The 18,074-nt window shown below is 40.1% G+C and overlaps 1 long non-coding RNA gene across 1 annotated transcript; it reads left to right on the top strand.

The window, feature by feature from the left end:
• The first annotated feature begins 225 nt into the window (after positions 1-225).
• Positions 226-13,493, top strand: LOC131813698 (uncharacterized). The gene is made up of 3 exons (XR_009346896.1): positions 226-281; positions 598-681; positions 13,427-13,493. It is a non-coding gene; the product is annotated as an uncharacterized LOC131813698 (long non-coding RNA).
• The last annotated feature ends 4,581 nt before the right edge of the window (positions 13,494-18,074 follow it).

Raw genomic sequence — 18,074 nt, 5'->3', positions numbered from 1 at the left:
GTCCCATCCAGCCAACTTGCCTCCAGAACTGGGGACTGAAGAGTCAATTGAATTGGAGTAGAAACTAGGAAAAATGTGGGTTGGAATAGCCTAAGTATTACTCGGGGGCTCAGTTATTGAAGGCCTCTCATAAAGAGAGAAACAATGGGTTCCCAGAAATTGCATATTATGGGCATTATCATTAGTATTATATGTTTTTAAATTTATTTTCTTTTTGTTTTGATAAGATCGAACATCAAGTGACCTTAGAAGAGCTACAGAACTTGAGTGCACTTTTTCAGGTAGGAATTGACCAGGTGAGCTGTCTAAATATTCATCTGGGTAATTTGATTCTCCCCTTGATGGTTTCAGTGAAAAGTGTAATCCTTTTAATTCCTATAAAATAGCAATGAAGAATAAATTCACCTTAATTGTCATTTTTTAATGGAATTAGAAACAAGTTGTGAATGCATCAGAGAAATGAACGAAAGAAATACTATGTTAGAAGTTGACAGGGTTTAGGTAAGTCTAATTAGACATTCGATCCTTTGGGCTCTTGCTCCTAGACTAAACAAAATGCAGCTATGTTCATCATTAATTATTCTTTTTCCCTCCTAGGAGTATGAAAAGAGAGGAAGACAGTTGCTGGACATGGAAACTTTCAAATGCATAATGAAACAGAGTATGAGGTCGCAGAATAAAGTAAATGGATTTTATAAATGTTGGATGATTGAAAACCACAGTTAAAATTTTACCTGTATGAACCAATTAATCTTGATGTTCTATCTGTAAGATCACTCTCAGCTCTAAACTGTGATTTCTGCTAGTACCTGATTCACAGAACAGTTTACCTGGGAAAATATTTTTTAAATTATTGAAAATATGCTAGACCAGCAAGGTATTTAGAGACTTTTATTGAAAAAGAGAGAAAGGCTCTTGCTCTATCACTAATTATTTCTGTAGATGGTCCCCAACTTAGGATGGTTTGACTTTAAGATAGTGTGAAAGCCATGCCGTTAGTAGAAACCATACTTTGAATCTTTATCTTTCCTCCAGAGCTAGTGATATGCAGTCTGATCCTCTCTCATGAGGCTGGACAGCAGCCACAGCACCCAGTCAGCCATGTGCTCACGCAAGGGTCAACACCTGACAATGCACTGAGAACCATTCTGTACCCAGGCAACCATTCTGTTTGTCATTTTCAAAATAGTATTCAATACTCCATTATAAAACAGACTTTGTATTAGAAAATGTGGCCCTGTTGGAGACTAATGTTTAAGGTGGGCTAGGCTAAGCTATGATGTTTGGTAGGTTAGGTATATTAAATACATTTCCACTTACATTATTTTCAACTTGGGATGGGATCATAGGATGTATCCCATGAAAACTTGAGGAAGATCGGCATACCTGTTATTTCCGAAGAGTGTAGACCCTCCCTTCAATACCCGATCTGCTGGAATGAAACAGTTTAAACATACCCTCTGCCATATTGTTTAGCCCAGTTGCTAACTCAAAATATGAAATCTTAATGAACGGTTATTCAGGCTCCTATAACAAAATACCACAAACTGGGTGGCTTACAAATAACAAACATCCATTCCTTATAGTTCTAGGGACTAGAAGTTTGAGATCAGGGTCAGGTGAGGGCTCTCTTCCAGACTGTAGACTTTTCCTTGGGTCCTCATGTAGCAGAAGGGACTTGGGAGCTCTGTAGGATCTCTTTCCTAAGAACACAGATACCATTCACAAAGCGTCCATCTTCATGACCTAAGGACCTCCCAAAGGCCCCACCTCCTAATACCATCACATCCAGCATTAAGACTTCAACATATGGATTGGGGTGTGGCGAACACAAACATTGAGTCCATAGCAATAAATAAGGTTTTATTCCTGAGATAAAATACACATTACAAAATGAGAAGTACTTTAAGTACTACTTGCTAGGTTTCCTGATTACATCTTAAATTATATATAAAAACAAACTCAAGGTAAACCTCTTTGATCTTGTCCCTGAGATTTGAACAAAAACATGCCCCTTTTAAGTGCAAAGCCCGCAGTTTCAAGGGCTACAGTACAAGTTTAGGTGTGTTTAAAATTTCTTCTACAATGAGAAGTGATCATTAAATGGAACTATTTTTAAACAGTCTCCCCTCTATTTGTGCAATACCATACAAAGAACTTCTGTTGGGAAGAGAGAAGAGTGTTTTAAATGGATAAATTCTTGGGTGTTTTACTAACATTCTAAATCTTTTTAACCAAAGCAGTCTAATTATCTATATTTTTAGAATTCCTGCCCGCCTAGTCAGCCACTTATTCCCTTATCTTCTCATTCATTCATTTACTCACTCATTCATTCATTCAGTAAATCTTTACTGGGGCAATATTCACTTAGTCAATATTTACTAAGGGGCTTTGTTTTAGCCCCTGTGGCACACAGCCAGTCAAGATACAGCCTAGAGCCACTCTAGAATTAAGCATGGTTGTTATGAGGGGCATGTCAACCAGAGCAGGAAGTCAGGCCTGAAGGAGTTAAATCTTGGGCTGAGTTCTTTTTTTTTTTTTAAGATTTTATTTATTTATTTGATAGAGATAGATCACAAGTAGGCAGAGAGGCAGGCAGAGAGAGAGAGAGGAGGAAGCAGGCTCCCTGCTGAGCAGAGAGCCCGATGCGGGACTCGATCCCAGGACCCTGAGATCATGACCTGAGCTGAAGGCAGCGGCTTAACCCACTGAGCCACCCAGGCGCCCACAAACAATTAATTGATTTTTGACTATGTGACCACACTGTCTTAGGGTCTTTTCATATTTCATTAGTCTCCAGAATATCAGAATAACTTCATCCAGAAGGCACTGTTATTTTTATTTTGTAACTGAAAAGACAGAGGTTTAGAGAATCTGAATAACTTGCCTGAAGTCCCTCAGCTACTAAGGAAAGCATCCAGGATTCAAACTCTGGTGGTCTACAACTAATGCTCGATATGTCAGTTAGCATTAGGTTCACCCACAGAGTGACAGAAAATGCTAAACCACCAAGACTGAAGCAAGATAAATATTTTCTCTCATTTAAAAAGTCAGGTGGTTAAAAGGGCTTCATGAAATCATCAGGACAGACTTGTCCTGCTTTGCTGCTTTGCTGCTTTCCCACCTTCAGCACGTGGACTCCTCTTCATGGCTCAAGATGACGGCTTGGACTCTAGCCAACATGCTCTCATTCTAGGCAGCAGGGAGGGAGAAAAGGCAAAGAGAGATCTACTCGTTTCCTTTAAGGACAATTCCCAGGAGCTCCCTGTGACATTTTTAACTTCTTTAGTCGGAAATTAATCATATGTCATATTTAGCTGTGAAAGTTGGCAGGTGAATATGGTCTTTTTTTCTGAGGAGGCATGTATCCAGTTAAAAGTTTCATGGAGCACTGGGTGTGGTGCAAAAATGATGAATACTGTTACACTGAAAATAAATAGATAGATAGATAGATAGATAAAAAAAAAAAAAAAGTTGTGTGTTCTTTAGTAAGGAAGAATGGCTAAGAGGAACAACCAAAGCCCCAGGTCTTCTCCACTATTCTAGGGTTTCATATTCTAATACTGGCTAAAAACCAGGAAGTATCTCCTTTGCTCTTTCTAGGAAATGTTAACTTAATCAAAAGTTAATGCCAAAAGAGAAGGGAGGGCACGAAAGAATAACATTTAGGAAGAGCATAGTGTATAGGGTGAGCATTTTGGACAGAGGTAGCATCTACAGGAAGAAGGGTCTTAGTCTCCAAGTCCACTAAGCCTTCAGTGTTGGGGGGGAGCAGAGAGAATAATGACCTATTTTCTTATTTCTATACCTTTACTATACTTTGCCTAAAATGTTCTCCTCCCCTCTCTTGCTTAAGTAATGACTCTCTGAATTCTGATTTTTTCAGAATATTCCAAGAATCTAGCACCATGTGTGGCACATGCAGGTGCCCAATAAATGTTGAATGAATGATGTTAAGGAAGTTCAGCCATTGTGGACTTGAAGGGGTATATCCTAACTTCCCTAGAAATTAGTAGATGCTTCTTTTTTTAACCTGATAGTCATCTATAACTACCTGTAGCACAGAACTAATCGTTTTGTCTTACACTGTTTGCTTGTTTGTGACCCACTATATAGTGAATGCTGTGAGGGCAAGTAACACACCTTTCAGTTCTGAGGCCTTAGCTTCTGGCTCAGGACTTGGCATACCATTGGTGTTCAACCTGTGCTTCTTCTGTGAGTGAATCCATGTGTGGAGGAAGCAGTCCAGTGTTCCTTAGAATCCCACATAATCATGCTGAGAAAGCAGTACCTTGGGCAGAGCCTAATTATTCATAGACATGGGTCCTCCACCACCAAAGTGAGACCATCTGGTGTCCCATGCCCTGCCTGAAGGCCAACTCCTGCCATGGCTTGTGACACTGCATGACCCTTACCTGATGTACCTTGTTTGGAGTTCCAGGATGCCCAGGCATGCCCACAGCTCTCCCACACACTGCCTTCTGGAGACAAGGTGGTCTGAGTGTGCATCTTGAGCCCAGGCAGTGATTGCTTTCATTCTGAGCTTTTCTGTTTCCCATTCTTTCTGTGGCCCTATGTTGTTCTTGAAGTTATCCCTCTGGGTATTTTGGTTTGTTTGGGCATTCATTTCAAAAACATTTGTTGTATATTATGTGCATGGTATTGTCTAGTTGCCATGGTGAAGTCTGCACTGTCATCCTCAGAGGAGTATGATGTGTCTCCATCTGAGCCTGACTTAGAGAGAAGTGGGGCTGAGCTGAGGTCCACAGCCAGGGCCTTTCCTCACAACCCCTCCACTGGCACTGAGTGTTGATTCACCAAGGGTCAACGCCTTGATGTCTTGAACACCAGGCATCATCTTATTTTCTCCCTTTTACTGCCATTACTACACAATAGCAAATACCCGTGGGACTTATAAGAGAAAAGCCAGCATCTTACTCTCCCAAAGAGACATATAACCTTACTATTTCTGTTGAAGGTACCTTCCATATACATTCTGAAATTACAGAATCTTGGGGTTTCAAAGGACCTTTGAGGTCACTTAGTATATCGCGCCTTCAATGCTCACATTCTCTTCTTTGCTAAGCCCTGAGTCAGCATACACTTGAATACACTCAGCTAACAAAAACAGTGCCTTACAAGGCAGTCCATTTCAAGGTTAGAGAGCTCTGATCTTGGAAACCATCCCCCCCCTTGATGAGCTGAAATTGGTCTTTCTTGACATTCTACCCATTAGCTCAATTTCTATTCTTTTGAGCTGCCATAGCAAATTACAACAAACTTAGTAACTTAAAACAGATACATATTTATTATCTCACAGTTTTATGAGTTAGGAATCAAATCATGGCTTAGCTAGGTTCTTTTCTTCAGGGTCTCTCATGAGACTGCAACAAGATGGTAACTATGGCTTGGGTCTCATCTGAAACCTTGATGGGGGAAGGATCCACTTCCAAGCACATATGATTATTGCCAGGAATCAGTTCCTTGCTGGCTGTTGACCAGAGGTTGCCCTCAGTTCCTTGCCATGGGGGCCTTTCTAGATGGTAGCTCATAACAGAGCAGCTGGTCTTATCAAATCAAATCATGGTTTAGCTAGGTTCTTTGAGAAGAGAGCCTGTTAGTAAGACCAAAGTTAGGATCTCATGTAATCTAATCATGGAAAAGGCATTACCCTCTACATTAGGTGTTCTATTGGCTACAAGTAAGCTACTCAAGGGGAGGGGATTACATAGACCATGAATACCAAAAGGTAGGGATCATGTGTGGGTCCATTATGTAGTCTGCTTACTATACCCATACAGAAGAGATCTACTCTGCTGTTCATAGAATAATCTTTCTAATACTCAAAAATAATTTTTTGAGGTGTTCATAGGAGCTTTTTTCCCTTTTTTTTTTCTTTTTGGTTCACCCCTCCATATTTTTTTATTCTTATTAACACATAATTTATTATTTGCTTCAGGGGTACAGGTCTATGAATCATCAGTCTTACACAATTCATAGCACTCACCATAGTACATACCCTTCCCAATGTCCCTAATCCAGCCACCTATCAGCAACCCTCAGTTTGTTTCCTGAGATTAAGAGTCTCTTATGGTTTGTCTCCCTCCCCAGTCCCATCTTGTTTCATTTTCTCTCTCCCTACCCACCACAATCCCCCACCCTGCCTCTCAAATTCCTCATATCAAAGAGATCATATGATAATTGTCTTTCTCTGATTGACTTATTTTGCTTAGCATAATATCCTCTAGTTCCATCCATATCATTGCAAATGGCAGGGTTTGGGGTTTTTTTTTGATGGCTGCATAGTATCCCACTGTGTGTGTGTGTGTGTGTGTGTGTGTGTGTGTGTGTGTGTACCACATCTTCTTTATCCATTCATCTGGTGATGGACATCTAGGTTCTTTCCATAGTTCGGCTATTGTGCACATTGCTGCTGTAAACATTCCGGTGGATGTGCCTCTTTGGATCACTACATTTGTATATTTAGAGTAAATACTCAGTAGTGCAATAGCTGTGTCGTAGGGTAGCTCTATTTTCAACTTTTTGAGGAACCTCCATACTGTTTTCCTGAATGGCTACACCAGCTTGCATTCCCACCAACAATGTAGGAGGGTTCCCCTTTCTCCACATCTATGCCAACGTCTGTCGTTTCCTGACTTGTTAATTTTACCCATTCTGACTGGTGTTCGGTGGTATCTCACTGTGGTTTTGATTTGAATTTCCCTGATGGTGAGTGATGTTGAGCAATTTTTCACGTGTCTTTTGGCCATTTGGATGTCTTCTTTGCAGAAATGACTGTTCATGTCTTCTGCCCATTTCTTGATTGGATTATTTGTTCTTTAGGTGTTGAGTTTGATTAAGTTCTTTATAGATTTTTGGATACTAACCCTTTATCTGATATGTCATTTGCAAATATCTTCTCCCATTCTGTCAGTTGTCTTTTGGTTTTGTTGATTGTTTCCCTTGTTGTGCAAAAGCTTTTGATCTCAATGAAGTCCCAATAGTTCATTTTTGCTCTTGCTCCCCTTGCCTTTGGTGATGTTTCTAGGAAGAAGTTGCTGCAGCTGAGGTTGAAGAGATTGCTTCCTGTGTTCTCCTCAAGGATTTTGATGGATTCCTATCTCATGTTGAGGTCTTTCATCCATTTTGAGTCTATTTTTGTGTGTGGTATAATGAAATGGTGCAATTTCGTTCTTATGCAGGTGGCTGTCCAATTTTCCCAACATTATTTGTTGAAGAGACTCTTTTTTCCATTAGACATTCTTTCCTGCTTTGTTGAAGATTAGTTGACCATAGAGTTGGGGGTCTATTTCTGGGCTCTCTATTCTGTTCCATTGATCTATGTGTCTGTTTTTGTGCCACTGCCATACTGGTCTTGATGATTATAGCTTTGTAATAGAGCTTGAAGTCTGGAATTATGATTCCACCAAGTTTGGTTTTCTTTTTCAGCATTCCTCTGGCTATTCAGGGTCTTTTCAGGTTCCATATAAATTTTAGGATTGTTTGTTCCATTTCTTTAAAAAGGAATTGACAGTATTTTGATAGGGATTGCATTAAGTGTGTAGACTGCTTTGGGTAGCATAGACATTTTCACAACATTTTTTTCTTTCAATCCATGAGCATGGACTGGTTTTCCATTTCTTTGTGTCTTCCTCCATTTCTTTCATGAGTACTGTATGGTTTTCTGAGTACAGATTCTTTGCCTCTTTGGTTAGGTTTATTCCTAGGTATCTTATGGTTTTGGGTGCAATTATAAATGGGATCAGCTCCTTAATTTCTCTGTCTTCTGTCTTGCTGTTGGTGTATAGCAATGCAACTGATTTCTGTGGATTGATTTTATAACTTGACACTTTACTGAATTCCTTTGTGAAGTTTAGGAGTGGAGTCTTTTGGGTTTTTCACATAAAGTATCATATTATCTGCAAAGAGTGAGAATTTGTCTTCTTCTTTGCTGATTCAGATGCCCTTAATTTCTTTTTGTTGTGTGATTGCTGAGGCTAGGACTTCTAGTACTATCTTGAATAGCAGTGGTGTGAATGGACAGCCCTGCCATGTTCCTGACCTTAGGGGAAAAGCTCTCAGTTTTTCCCCATTGAGAATGATATTTGCTGTGGTTTTTTTTTATAGATGACTTCAATGATATTGAGATATGTACCCTCTATCCCTATACTGTGAAGAGTTTTGATCAAGGAAGGATGCTGTACTTTGTCAAATGCTTTTTCAGCATCCATTGAGAGTATCATATGGTTCTTGTTATTTTATTAATGTATTGTATCACATTGATTGATTTGTGGATGTTGAAACAACATTGCAGCCCAGGAATAAATTTCACTTAGTCGTGGTGAATAATCCTTTTTATGTACTGTTGTATCCTACTGGCTAGTATTTTGGTGAGAATTTTTGCATCCGTGTACATCGAGGATATTGATCTATATTTCTCTTTTTTGATGGGGTCTTTGTCTGGTTTTGGGATCAAGGTAATGCTGGCCTCATGAGTTTGGAAGTTTTCCTTCCATTTCTATTTTTTGGAACAGTTTCAGGAGATAAGTATTGATTCTTCTTTAGATGTTTGGTAGAATTCCCCTGGGAAGCTGTCTGGCCCTGAGCTCTTATTTTTTGGGAGATTTTTGATGACTGCTTCAATCTCCTTATGGTTTATGGGTCTGTTCAGGTTTTCTATTTCTTCCTGGTTCAGTTTTGATAGTTTATATGTCTCTAGAAATGTATCCTTTTCTTCCAGATTGTCAAATTTGCTGGTGTATATTTGCTCATATGTTCTTATAGTTGTTCTATTTCTTTGGTGTTGGTTGTGATCTCTCCTCTTTCATTCATGATTTTATTGAGTTGGGTCCTTTCTCTTTTCTTTTTGATAAGTCTGGCCAGGAGTTTATCAATCTTATTAATTCAGGAATCAGCTCCTAGTTTCATTGATTTGTTCTACTGTTCTTTTGAGTTCTATTTCATTGATTTCTACTCTGATCTTTATTATTTCTCTTCTCCAGCTGGGCTTAGGCTTTCTTTGCTGTTCTTTCTCCAGCTGCTTTAGGAGGTTTAGGTTGTGTTTAGGTTTAGGTTATGTACTTGTAGGTTTAGGTTGTGTACTTGAGACCTTGTTTCCTCAGAAAGGCTTGTATTGCTATATACTTTCCTCTTGGGACTGCCTTTGCTGTGTCCAAAGATTTTGAACACTTGTGTTTTCATTTCCATGAATTTTTAAAATTCTTCTTTAATTTCCTGTTTGACTCATTCATTCTTTAGTAGGATGCTCTTTAGCCTCCATGTATTTGAGTTCTTTCCAATTTTCCGCTTGTAGTTGAGTTCTAGTTTCAAAGCATTGTGGTCTGAAAATATGCAGGGAATGATTCCAATCTTTTGGTACTGGTTGAGACCTGGTTTTTGACCCAGGATGTGATCTATTCTGTAGAATGTTCCATGTGCACTAGAATGTGTATTTTGTTGCCTTGGGATGGAATGTTCTAAATATATCTGTGATGTCCATCTGGTCCAGTGTGTCATTTAAAACCTTTATTTCCTTGATGATCTTTTACTTAGATGATCTGTCCATTTCAGTGAGGGGGCTGTTAAAATCTCCTACTATTATTGTATTATTGTCAATGTATTTCTTTGATTTTGTTATTAATTGGTTTATATAATTGGCTGCTCCCATGTTAAGGGCATAAATATTTAAAATTCTTAGATCTTCTTGTTTAACAGACCTTTTAAGTATGATATAGTGTTCTTCCTCATCTCTTATTACAGACTTTGGCTTAAAATCTAATTTATCTGGTATAAGTATTGCCACTCCAGCTTTCTTTTGATGTCCATTAACATGGTAAATTGTTTTCCTCCCCCTCACTTTAAGTCCAGAGGTGTCTTTGGGTCAAAAATGAGTTTCTTGCAGACAGCATATTGATGGGTCTTGGTTTTTTATCCATTCTGACACCCTGTGTTTATTGATAGGAGCATTTAGCCCTTTTACACTCAGGGTAACTACAGAAAGATATGAATTCAGTGCTATTGTGTTGCCTGTAAGGTGACGGTTACTGTATATTGTCTCTGTGTCTTTCTGGTTTGTGTTAATTTTAGGCTCTCCCTTTGCTTAGAGGAACCCTTTCAATATTTCCTGTAGAGCTGGTATGGTGTCTGCAAATTCTTTTAGTTTTTGTTTGTCCTGGAAGCTTTTTATCTCTCCTATTTTCAATGACAGCCTAGCTGGATATAGTATTGTTGGCTGCATATTTTTCTTGGTCAGTTCTCTAAATATATCATGCCAGTCCTTTCTGGCCTGCCAGGTCTCTGTGGATAGGTCTGCTGGCAACCTAATATTTTTACCACTGTACGTTACAGACCTCTTGTCATGAGCTGCTTTCAGGATTTTCTTTTTGTCATTGAGACTTGTAAGTTTTACTATTAGATGATGGGGTGTGGACCTATTTTTCTTGATTCTGAGGTGACTTCTCTGTGCCTCCTGGATTTTAATGCCTGTTCCCTTTACCAAATTAGGGAAGTTCTCTTCTATAATTTGCTCCAGTATACCTTCTGCCCCTCTCTCTCTTTCTTCTTCTTCTGGGATCCCAATTATTCTAATATTGTTTCATTTTATGGTATCACTTATCTCTCAAATTCTCCCCTGTGGTCCACTAGTTGTTTGTCTCTCTTTTTCTCAGCTTCTTTATTCTCCATCATTTAGTCTTCTATATCACTAAGTTCCTTCTGCCTCATTTATCCTAGCAGTAAGAGCCTTCATTTTTTATTGCACCTCATTAATAACTTTTTGACTTCAACTTTGTTATATTTTAGATCTTTTATTTCTCCAGAAAAGGTTTTTATTTCTCCAAAAAGAGAGTCTCTAGTATCTCTCATGTTTTATTTGAGCCCAACTAGCACCTTGATAATCATCATTCTGAACTCTAGTTCTGACATATTACTAATGTCCATACTGGTTAGATCCCTAGCCATTGGTACTGCCTCTTGTTCTTTTTTTTTTTTTTTTCTGCCTTGTCATTTTATCCAGATAAGAATAGATGAATGAGAGAACAAAATAGTAGAAGGATAGCAATGACCCCAGAAAAATATACACTAAACAAATCAGAAGAGACCCAGAACTGGGGGAGAAGAAAAGAGAAAAAAAAAGAAAGAAAAATATATATATATATTATACTAGTGAATAGAACAGAGCCACACACTTGGTTTTGGGTGTATTTTGGTCTGTTAGAGGACACTGCCTCCCAAAATTTTAAAGAAAGAAAAACTTACGTATACATACAAAAATAAGGGTAAACATTATGAAGGGATGGGATATGACTGTAAAGATGTAAACTAAAAAAGGAATTGATAATATAAGAAGTTGGTTGAAAGAAGAAAAAAAAGAGAAAAGAATGTGATCAGGCTGGATATAAGAACAAAGTCAATCACTAGATTTGGGGTATATTTTATCTATTAGAAGAAATTATATCCCAAAATTTTAAAGAAAGAAAAACCTATATGTATACAAAAAAAAGAAGTGTCAAATACAATGAAGGGATAGAATGTGAATATACCAATGAAAATTTTAAAAGATTTTTTAAAAAGGTATTGATAAGGGGTGCTTGGGTGGCTCAGTGGGTTAAGCCTTTGCCTTCAACTCAGGTCATGATCTCAGGGTCCTGGGATTGAGCACCAAATAGGGCTCTCTGCTCAGCGGGGAGCCTGCTTCCCCTCTTTCTCTGCCTGCCTCTCTGCCTACTTGTGATCTCTCTCTCTCTGTCAAATAAATAAACAAAATATTTTTTTAAAAAGGTATTGATAAGATAAAATCGCTAAAAAATATTAAAATAGGAAAGAGGAAAAACTAAAAAAATAGAATAAGAAAAAAATAAAATTAGAAAAAATTTAACTTTGAAAGACTAAAGAATCATGGGGGGAAAGCCATGAATTCCTGTAACTGTGAAGTTTTACAGTTCTCTTTGATCAGTGAACTTGGACTTGACTGGATGTTCTTGTTGATCTTCTGGGGGAGGGGCCTGTTGCTGTGATTCTCAAATGTCTTTGCTGGAGGCAGAATTGCACCACCCTTGCCAGGGGCCAGGTTAAATGACCTGATTCAGAGAGCGAATCTGCTTGGGTTCTCTTCCAGTAGCTTTTGTTCTCTGAATGCTTTCTGTATAGCTTTGGAGGTGGAGAACAAAGATGGCAGCCTTCAATCTCCTGCCGCATAGGAGCTGAGAGCTTGGGGCCCCACTCCTCAGTGCACCCTCAGAGAAAAGCAGTTAATCCCTCCTGTCTCCTTGGTCTCCAGCCACACTCTGAACTCACCTGGCCTGTGACCGAGCATTTCTATCTCTGGCACACGGCCTGGTTTGGAGTCTCCAAACTCAGTAGATTCTGCCACGCACTCCTGGGCCGCTCCTCCTGGAGGAGGAAGGGGGGGGTCTCCCCGGATCTGCCATTTCTGGGGTCCCCGCTTGAAGAGCCATGGTCCGACTGTGACTTGGATTACAGTTTAAGTTAATCCAGAGCTGAGTGCCCCTCCTTAGCTCTGTCTGTGCAGCCAGCTTCCCTGCCTGATACCTGGGAGCTCTGCCACACTCAGTCTCCTCCATTCTTTCTGTGACCCCGAGGGACCTGGGACCACACTGTTCCTCTGAGGGCTCCATCCCCTGCTTAGCCTCTGGAGTGATGTCCCTCAGCAGGGCCAACTTCTAAAACCTCCTATTTTGTGCTTCACTGCTTTACTGCTTGTCGGGAGCCAGGCCCTCCCCTTACAGTCTCTCTCTCCATATATCACCTCGGGTTCACTTCTCCACACATCCTACCTTCCTGAAAGTGGTCGATTTTCTATTCCTAGAATTGCTGCTTTTCTTCTCTTCAGTCTCCTGTTGAGTTTGTAGGTGTTCAGAATGGTTTGATAACTATCTAGCTGAACTCCTGGAACCCAACGATATTTAAGTCTCCTACTCCTCCGCCAGCTTGGTCTGGTCTCTAAAAAATGATTTTCATGATTCACATGTCCTCTTGTTTTGGGATACAGCTAAGGGTGCACCCAAGGGTGCATCTAACCATCACTTGTTTTGCTGTTATCTAACGTGGGGTCTCCAGTCTTGGCTGGAACTGACCAGGGTGGAGTGGGACCTTCTGGGAGCATGTGGACTGAGAGATAAAAAGTTCATGCTGATTAGGACTCCATTTCAAAAATAGATGTTCTAGGAGCCCCACTCTCTCATGAGGAAAGAGTGGTAGTGTCAGCACACTGAACTCCAACTCACAGTCCTATTAATGTTTTAAAACAGGCATTCCAGAGACCTTTGACTATTATGCATTGTAATATGAGATTCGTAAATTGGAAAAATTAAGATTTCCACTCCTTCTTCATCTTTGCCCCCAACAACCTAGTGAAGAGTTTTCCCCCTATGCTGTCTATAAATAGATTTATTTTTTTCCTTTCCAGAATATTGAACAAATACAACAACTTTTCATGAAAATAGACTATGACTCAGTGGGCAGAATTCAATGGGTAAGCTGGGTTATGTTTTGTGAATCAAATTAGTCAGGAAAACACATAAAATGTGGCTGTTCCTTTCTGGAGTATGCTCTGTCCTTCATTGCTTTGTCAACTTGAAACTGAACCAAGGGGATATGCATGTTCACAGTTTTCAAATTTTATAATGTCAGATTATTCTTGGAATAGTTTAACTAGGGATTTCAGTAGCTAAGGCAAGTTCCAAGAAGGGTTTCCTAAAACTAAGAAGTAAAGGATACACTTGTCATCTTACCCCAAAGCAAACATGAAACACCAGGGAGCAAGAAATTCTATGAGCAAAAATCACCTGATGATATTCAGATCAGTTAACACATGTAAAGTATTTAGAACAGGGACAGTCACAAAGTAAATTCTCAACAGATATCATCATCATTATTAATAATCCCCAATTTGAGTTGTGAATAATAATGAGCTGAGACATTGGCTTTAAACATTCTCTGCCATTGCGTCTGTCAGTGCCCTTCTACTGTCCCAGGATGAATTAATTTCTAAAATGACAACTTGAACAGTAAGATACCTCTATTCAGACCTTGGGTCAATTCCCCAGCAAAATCAAATGGAAGCATTTACATTATCATCTGACTTGAATAGGAAGTCAGGATGCTAGAGAAAAGGGGAGGCTCTAATGAAGTGGGGCTTTGGGGAAGTGGAGAGAAAAGAAATGTTCCAGACCCTTCAGTATCCCCACCCCTTCCCTCCAACCACAGACTTCTTTTCCCTAGAAGTACTGCTGAGATTCTAAATGAGGCATATACTGGTGGGTGGGAACTGTGCAGTCAGACTGATAAGGACTTCAGTCTCTGGCCAGCCACTTACTAGCTGTTTGATCTTAGGCAAGCTATTTAACCTTTCAAAGCTGGGGTTTCCAGATATGTAAAAGAGAAGAACAATAGTATCTATGTCATACAGTTATCATGAGAATTGAAGGGAAAGTCTATGTTGCATGGAATGTAGTATACTGTCAATCACAACCCCACTGCTATCATCATCATCATCATCATCATCATCCATCACCATCATTGTCATCACTATCACCACCACCACCACCACCACCACCATCTCCTTTAGAGAGAGACACCCTGGGAGTGGGGAAGGGAGCCCAAGTCGGTAGCAGACTTCCAACCCCAGCTGAATGGGCACATCCCAGTTATTACCCTTACATTTTTGGCATACTGATGAGCTGGTGAATAGTAATAATTATGGCATTTCCAGGGAAGGAGTTACCCTTACTTTGATGGTAAAGAGAAATTTTGAAACAAAGGAACATAGTAGATTTTTAATGAATTTTCCTTTATCCTCCAGGATGGCTTGTGCACGTATCTGCAGCTAGAGTATTCAGAGCAAGCGGCTGCTTTGGCCCGACAGAAAGAGGTTTCCTTCCAGCTGCCTGCTGTGCTGCAAGGGCTGTCATATGGGGGTCCCGTGCTGCGCATTCTCTCTATGCCTGACGACACCTTAATCATGATCAGAGAAGATGGAGCGATTTATTTCTGGTCCCTGCAGCTGAAGTTGAAAAGAAGAAAGAGAGTTTTTGTATGTGATTTTCATTTGATAAGGATGCTGAGTGCTCCAGTTTGATTTTATTTGCTATTTTAAACTGCTCTTCAAGTGGCATGATTACAGAAATTGTGTCCTTGAATGTAATATATTCATGTTGGCTTTTGCTAGTCTATAGAATGCAAATAAAATGTGATCTCTATATGTAGTACAAGATAATGCTTCATTTTGCTTCTAAAATCAGATGGAGTAATGAATTACACATGACTCCATCATGTAATTTATCATATGTCTTAATGAATGACAAATGGAAAAGAATTTTTTATTGTTTTTTTCCAGTTTTTTTCAGTTTAGGCAGCTATGCTAGGGTTTGGCTTCTTATTGAATCACAGAATCAGAAATTCAGAAGGCAGAAGACATTTGGGAAGTAGACTTAGGATAGGAATAAAAATGCCTCACCTGAGCCTGTCTTTAAAATCATTTCTTTTTTTATTATATCATTCAACAATAGTTGAGCCCCTGACATAGCCTAGGCTCTCTGCTGGGTACTGGAGATATAGAAGCCCATCTCAGCCCTCCAGAAACTTACCATCTACACTAGAAGTTACAGCTATCCTACATCCCTCAGGGTGCCAATATAAGCCCTCCCTAGAGAGAGGAAATAAAAGTCTATGTAGCAAGTTCTTTATACTTGAAGGACAGCATCATTTTTTTTAAAAACCTATAATTTTAAGCATGCTTACTGTCAAACTGTCTTTTCATTAAAAGACATATTTTTGTTTATTTCCACTCTTCAACACATTAGGACAAGTCCACAAGTCGGAAGCCCAGGTGGGTGACGGATGTCATCAGCATGCCACAGTACAACAAGCTGCTCATAGGGACTGGGTGAGTGTCTGCAGCTCTTCAACTGGGAGTAAACAATCGTTGTGTTATGAAATTCATTGCCATGTGTGAGTTTACACAGACACAGACACATCTGTGGTATTTAAAAGTCATGAAGCCCTTTTTAAAACATGTTAGAACTCATAATATCAGTCAAAGCTACTTTGCAAAAGTTAAGGCCTTGTTTGGCCCATTGCAGTGATGTCATTGTCTCCAACACCGAAAGAGGCCGTCTTCTGGAATAATTCCAGAGTGACAGTATGGGCCAGATGAGGGGGGGGGGGGGATCAGTCTTGTGACCTCTTAGCACATTTTATTTTATATTGAAAATAATATGCCTATTTTATTATTTACCAAAATTCAGTCCAAAGTGCTTTGGACTCATTCAAAAAATAAAATCTACTGTAAAAAGATAATGCTCACTGCTGAAGATCCTAAAGGTTTTGATCATGACAACAGGAGGAAAATGAACAGGCACCATCCCGGGCTGCTTAGTTAACCTCAGTAATGGGCCACAGAGAAGGGCGTGTGGCTTGGTGGGAAGGAAATTTGGAAAATTTCAAATCAAGGGTAAAGCAAAAAAATTCAACACAAGGGAATGGTGCGGAGGCAGGGGTGTGAACCGCAGTCCGGGGTTGGGAGACTGAGGAGTCAAGCTGCTAAACACAGGGCTCTCCGGGCATGGGTAAGGGAAGCGGCAGAGCTTGAGGGGAATTCCCACAGCCCTGCCTACTGGGCTTCCCCTGACTCCCCCTCCCAATTTAGGGGTTTCTCTTTTCTATTTAGTCTCCTCCAGTGGCCCCTGGTTCTCTAGTCTTCAACCACTTTAATGAACCAACAGTTACTCCAACCTCAGATAATAGAAGCTATTAAATATAATCAAATTTAATGTTAAATCTAATAATTAAAATATATTTCTTAATATATTAAAATGTATCAATATAATTAATACTAACTACTGAAAAGCAACAAGCCTGGGTGTGTGCATTCAGCCCAGTTTTGTTTTAAAAGCTGTGCCCAATAATTTAATTATTGTGTCTTTTGTGCACACAGCAGTTCAGTGATTGCTCAGGAGCCTACTAGAGACTCTCTGAGCTGACAAATCAGAAGATGAGGCAAGGCTTATGATACCTGGAGGCAGGGAACCACTAGAGCTACATGCAGGTGAAAAGAGGTGGGAAAAGAAGACATTTCACACTGAGGGAAAAGCAAGACTTTGGAATTTAGAGAGTGACCTCTATTTGTTCTATGCCAACAGGTCAAAGCAGTGAGTTGTGTTTCTCATACCCACAGACTTGTTCTTCTCTCAATCAGCTGCAAGGTGGACAAGCTAACACAGGAGGGAAGGGGTCAAGAGTGCAGGCTGGAAACGGGAAATTAGCGGAGCACTGAGTTAACCCCTTAGTTTCTAGAAAGAGGCCTCTGCCCTCCACTTGGCAGATCTAACCATCTTTAGTATCTGCAATAAACAACAGCTCACATCTATGGGCCCTTAGCAAGTCCCAAGTCCTGGACTAATCACTTTCTCAGGCGTCCTTTCAATCCTTGTAACCCTCCTGAAAGACAGAAGATCCCCATTTTACAGATGAGGGGACTAAATAGTGAGCTGGGATCTGATGACCCAACTACTGGCATCCAGAGCTCATATTTCTGGAACCTGTGCCAGCCTCCTGATGGAGAATAGGCCAGACTGATTTAGAACCAGGCAGAAGAGATGTCCCCAAATGGAAGAATAGGGGAGAGAGACCTCAGGTTCAGCCAGAGAGGTTGCTCAGTAGTGCAGGTGTTTCACTGGCCCAGTGTCTCCGCTTTGTGAAATCCATGAAATAGAAAAACTGTTCTACAAAAGTGAAGTGGGGAATTTAATTTACTCCAATGGTACTTGATCTTTGAACAGAAACCGTGAAATCCAGCTGTATGAACTCTCCAACCTGGAGCCTTACTGTCAGATTGGTGGCCTGGAAGCTGTTCCTTTGAAACTGGATTACTGGTAAGAGCATCTCCAGGGCCAAGCAGGCCTCACAAGGCACTTTCCCCTGGCCAGTGGGGCCTTCTCTCCTCTCTCTCCTTGGACAGTTCCATTCATGTTCAATCAGTAAATGTCAGGGCTTCCATGCAGCCTGTCTCCACCGTGTCGCACATCACAGTTCTACCCAGGAAGGAGGGACCTTCC

The sequence above is a fragment of the Mustela lutreola genome, chromosome 13 (genome assembly GCF_030435805.1).
Source record: "Mustela lutreola isolate mMusLut2 chromosome 13, mMusLut2.pri, whole genome shotgun sequence".
Classification (NCBI taxonomy): Eukaryota; Metazoa; Chordata; class Mammalia; order Carnivora; family Mustelidae; genus Mustela; species Mustela lutreola.
Note: the sequence above shows the minus strand (reverse complement) of the source record. Positions and strands in the feature narration are given on the sequence as shown.